Source organism: Colius striatus, chromosome 1 (assembly GCF_028858725.1).
Source record: "Colius striatus isolate bColStr4 chromosome 1, bColStr4.1.hap1, whole genome shotgun sequence".
Classification (NCBI taxonomy): Eukaryota; Metazoa; Chordata; class Aves; order Coliiformes; family Coliidae; genus Colius; species Colius striatus.
This window is the reverse complement of record NC_084759.1, coordinates 196,103,521-196,109,520: the sequence shown is the minus strand read 5'-3', so window position 1 is coordinate 196,109,520 and position 6,000 is coordinate 196,103,521.

Sequence of the window (6,000 nt, the reverse complement as noted above, 5' to 3'; positions counted from 1 at the left end):
CTGAGCACTTTCCCAACTAGCAGAACTGAGGATAAGAGAGGAGGTAGAAGTCCATGACTGTTTTAAAAAAGAATCTGCTCAGAGTAGGACACACTAAAGTGAAGTAGGTGGAGGTTGTATGTGGTCAGAGAGGTAGGAAGACCCAGTATTGCAGTCACCCACACAGTAGACAATCACTAGATGTAGGTGTAATTCCTCACACACCAGAGAAGTTCTTGGATTGGTTCTCTGAAAAATGCCCAGATTTCTTCTTCCTACTCATTGATGAGGTTAAGGTGACTTAACCTGTTAGCTTTCCATCTTCCTCTGCTAGGAAGGGCCTCGGGGATCACTCTTGTCTTATCACTTACCTGGAAAGCTGTAGTGGTTTGGGCCCAGTGGGGAACAAAGGACCAAGAGGCCTCTTCCTCACTCCTCCTGCTCTCAGCAGGATGGGGAGAACAACAGAAAGGTAAAACCTTATGAGTTGAGATGAGGACAATTTAATGGAACAATGCAAGGGGTGAAAAAATAAGGATGATAGTAATGAAAGAATGTACAAGGTTAGGGAAATATACAAATAATAGTGGAATATACAAAGCTAGGGTTGCTCACCAACTGGAACCAACACAGAATCCTGATTGAAAACTGGCAGCTTCTCCATATATACATTGGGCATGACATCAGTACAGTATGGAATATCTGTTGGCCAACCCGGGTCACTTGTCCTGGCTGTGCCCCTTCCTAGCTTCTTGTAAATATTAACCCTATCCTGGCCAAATCAAAGACCTTATCCACCCCAAGTCTCTCACAGCAGGGGAGATGTTACGGGTGTGGTGTCAAGTAGTTGCATGTTGCATTTGGAGATTCCAGATGGTGTATTTAGTGCATCATATGCCCATAATCTGCAGGTGTTGAAGGTGTTAATCTTGAGAAAGTAATTGCCAGTTCAAGTTCCATCATCTTTGCACTTTGCTCAATTTCATCAAAGTCCATCCTCCAATGATGTGAGTGGTTCTTACTGTAATACTATCAAAATGGCATAGAGCAACTGTGGTAATGGTGACATACAACAGCAGGGTTATTTAACAATTAATGTGATAAAATTTAAGTCACTGGCTATTCTTCCCCAAAATCAAAGGAGCTCTTCTTCCTACTCCTAGATGAGGTTAAGGTTACTCAACATGTTAGCTTCTTGTCTTCCTCTGCTGAGAAGGGTCCAGGGGATCACACATCATCTTCTCTTACAACCTACCTAGAAAGGGTTAGGCAAAAGGGCAATTTAGAGTCAGTGAAAGAAGATATTTTCATGGATCTCACCATGTTTTGTTAGCAAGTTCAGTAGTTACTAACAACCCAGGAAAAAACAAATGGAAGAAGAATACAGAATATGAAGAATGAATTAAATAAGATTCACAAGAGAAAGATTGTTCCAGATTGACTGTGCAATACTGTGTAAATATAATGAGATTAAATACTTAAGAGTAGTATGGATCAGAGGCTAGGTTTATAACACATTTTTGGCAGGCATATGTTGAAACACATCAATGTCTGGTGGCCTATAGATGCCTAGTAGGATAGTCCTATCTCCCAGTGAAATTAGGGTAGGTCAGAAACTTATGTAAATCCCACTAAGTGTGTTGGTGGCAGCTCTGCATATCTACATGGGTTCTCAAAATCTCTCAGCTAAATCACCAATCCAAAACTGGAAAATAGCAGTTAAAAAGGTATTGCATTTCTCATCACAGCTTCTGTCTAACCCAGAAAAAAAGAAAAAGAAGAAATAATAATAATAAAAATATAAGCGAGTAGAATTCTAAGTCTCTAGCGGCACTAAGAATTTCACATCTGTGTTTCAGATACAAATTGATGCATTATATTCCAAAAATAAATAAAATCCAAAATGGGAATACCAGAATATCCAAGCACTTTTAATTTTGTTACAAGTCTGATTAAAATTCTTTAAACGTAGCTGACATAGCAAAGTTCAACACAGTAACAGAAACTTATTATGATCCTATTTACTATAAGAAAAAGCAACATGGCATTTTTCCAGTTTGGATTATCAGTGGAAAGTTTCAGCATAGATATCAATGGCCTTTCCTATGTGTGTCATGGGCAATATCCCTCTGCGTTTACCAGATACACAGTTTGATGCTGTGCTCATTCATTTATCCTTCAAAATTCCCAGCCCAAAAAAAAAGACACTACTTGCATCATAAGCTTGGTGACTCATACCATAAAATCAGGCTTCCTCTTTATTTGGACTTTTAACAACTGTCTTGACCCAAGACGTAACAACTGTTTGCAGAGGAAAAAAAAAAAAAAACAACAAAACCCAGCAATTTCCCTTAAGCATAAGCAGAGTGAGTAATAACAGACGTCAGCTTAAGTAACAGGGTCATGGAAGCATTTATATTTGTGTTTGGCATACGTGTTTGTGAAGTTCTGTGTAGCTTTTAAACAAATGCAATTATTGTACTAGGAAAGGAGCAGAGACAACCCCAGCAAGCTTTATACAAATAGCAGATCTGCTTGCTAAGAGTTCAAAAATCTCACTCCTTTATGTTGGAAACTCTGTTACTGACTACAAATAAATATGCTGTCAAAAGCATAAGGAGTAAACAGTCTAAAAGACATTGCAGACATAATAATCAGTACTCTTTTTTAACATGAGCAGATACCAGTGCTTAAGATATTCTATTTAATTATATTGTTTACTGAAAAAATCTATTTTATTTAACTTCTGATAGTCTTAATTGTTGATAAATCAAATTTCCCAGCTATTTCTCCCTCTTGTCTCCAGACTCAGCTAACACCCTGTACGTTTAATCTATGCTTTTCGTCATTTATGTATTATCAATATTCATAAATATTCTCCAGACACATTTCCTCTGTTACCCTTGTATTGTTTCTTTCCTTATACCTGTGCAATCCCATTGCCTTCATTCTCAAGTATATTTATGCAATATTTCTGAAGATAATGGCTATGCCATGTCAACTTTTATAAGAAAGCATTTAATTTATAAAAAAGCAGAAATTTAAGTCACTGTCCTTGGACAACATGGAAATTGCTGTCTCAAAGACATAATAATGTAAAACTCCAAAGCCAACAAAAGAATGTCAAGTATCACATATTTTCCACATATCAAGCCAATTTTATCAAACTATGCTCTCAACCATTAAATGCTGCTGAAGTATCACATAAAAAGATAACCTTTTTTTTCCTCTATCAGAGATAAGCACAGGTTACTTAGGCGAGGTTTCACTTGAGTTACTAATCTGTTTCTGGAACAGAAGGAGATTCTGTGAAAATGTAACTCTTAGAGAACTATCAATAACTTCTGTACTTCAAAGTATCATTGTGATTTCCACAGTGAACCAAACACAACCAAGCAGAAAACAGATTTTGGCAATCCACAGCTTACTGCTAAATGTTTTTGGAGAAATCACATGGTCATGCATATAGGTGTGTGATAAAATATTTTGAAATCTTTTGCCTCTCTGCCAGAAAGATTGGAATCGACTATGTATTTTTTTAATGTTTTTTTTTTCTCCTAAGGGTTGCCTGGTACAGAGAGCGGTCTTTGTTAAGAAAACAACTCAAACTTGAAAGTTCAAATCTATATCAATGCTTGCTGCCAACACGCAGAAGTGAGAAATGCCAGAGTTAGTCATAGCAGTGGAGCAAGGGGGTAATGTAAAACCACTCCTTTTTGTTCACCCCCCAGCATTCCCTGTGTTGGAGCCCAGACTGCCATGGAAACATGTGCTGAGTCAGACAGGGAAAAGCTGCTGTACTGCTCTGGCAGCCCACATGCCTCAGGCCCTCTTCTCCTGTACCAGCAGAAATCCACATTCACCCCTCTGTCTTTGACACAATGATTAGGCCTGTATCTGGTCTGAAATTCATAGATTAGGCCTGTATTTTGGCCTGAAAGGTCTTAGACCTTATTTCAGTAGACAAGAGATTCCAGAACTGGCTTCTAAAAAAGCATATAATTTTTAAGAACTGCAGCCATCTCCTAATATTTTACTATATCACAGAAGTGTTACATCCAATGTATCAATTTAAGATATCCAGATGTCATGTGAAATATGTCTGTGTCCATGGTCTAGACAGATTACAAAGGCTTTAAATGCACACCCAAACTTCAGCAGGAGCAAACTGACATCATCCTACTAAACTTGCTGGCTGTATTGCCTACAGTCAAAATACTCAAGAGCTGACAATATGGGAGATATATCCCATAATCTGCAAATTTTGTACAGACTTTTATAGGTGTGTAGAAAATCTGCCAGTATCTAGAAGGAAAAAAAACCCACAAAACAAAACAAAACCAAAAACAGTGACTTAATTCTTTTTCTCTTTGAATTATAGGAAAGTCCAATAAGTGATCTTTATTATGCTGTGAGGATTCCTCTTTCATAAGTGCTGCTCGTTCCAACATTCCCTCACCAAGAGCTCATGAAGCATTTTTATGAGTAGCATATGAAAAGCTTGTTCTTGTTCTTCCATACTCAAAATATACAATATCTATTGTCATAGGTTATGATTTTAAGCCATACAGTGGAGTCTCTTTACATTTCTATTTAAGATGCAAGAGAAAAAATTACTGTTTATTTGGATCTCTTGTACAAAGCCAGTACACTACATTTAATAGTTATCCAGTAGAGTTCAGTTCTGCAGTACTGCAATCATTCTCAGGATTTCTGTTTTATTGGAACACATCCATCTATAGGGCATGAAGCACAAATCATTCTGACTTAGCACACCACATTTCTGAGAGGAGGCTTGAAAAATATTTTATCCATATAAAACCAGAGAGAAAATGTATGTACTACTATAAACGGTATTTTCACTTAGTTGGGATTTGCCAAGGACCATAGAGCTAACATCTCTGCTCTTGCTAATCACCAATTTGGATAAGTGCTAAGCCCTGCAATTTTGCAAGTCTTCAGATGTTGCAGGAGTGTTTTTTCTTTTCAAGATCAGACTTTAAATAAATTATGGGGTACTTAATAATGGCAAATCATCAGCTTTATGTCTCATCCAGTTTTATGGATATTCATCAAACTACCAGAGGATGGTAAGATCAATTTAATTACAAAATTTAATTACAAAGTTTGAAGAAGACTTACTTATTATTCCTCTTTTCCAGAGCTCCTCTATGTCTGCCTGCTGTATGAGTCAATATCCCCAGGCATATTATGCTAGACTTCTGCATTAACTCCGTCCTCTTAAGACAACAAAATAAAATACAAGAAAAATGATCTCCTTACAGACTTTCTCTGTGGAGAAATTTATGATTACACATTTAAACCCTAAATATTATCCCTAATTTGCATCTCTTTTTCTTTAAATTCCAGACAACTAGGAAATTCACATTCTTTGATGGCAACATCACTGATGGTAAGTACTTCTAAGACATATTTTTTTGATAGTTTTCACCACATATAAAAAAGCCACAGTGCTTTCAGAGTCCATGTAGCCCAGTAATATCTTCAGAGGTCCTTACCTGTAGACATATAAGAAAAAATGATCAGAGCATGCGTGCATATTTCACCCCTATATTCTATTTGCCTCCAGCAACTTTCAGATTTATTACTAAGTGCTCATCCAATACCCCTATAAATGCTTTGTAAACAAAGTATCTTTTGGCAAAGGACTCCTAAGTTGTAAAACCTGCTGCATGAAGAATCACTTAACTGTTTGTTTTGATATTCTCTACTCCTAGATGATAGCAGAGAGGGACTATCTGATGGATCTTGTACTGGAAAAGGCATAAAGAGATCCCTAACTACCCTGTCTACGGCACTCATTATTGTGCAGATCTTTATCATAGAGCTAAACTTTCTCTTTTGTAGGCTGAGGAGGTCCGACCTATTTGGTTCTTGCTTGTATGAAAGCTGCTCTGTATCTTTGTTGAACCATATTGTTTACGTTTCTTTCAAGACAGCAAAATACACCGGTTATTAAAAAAGGAATAATACATTAGTTTAATTATGGGGTTTTGTTAC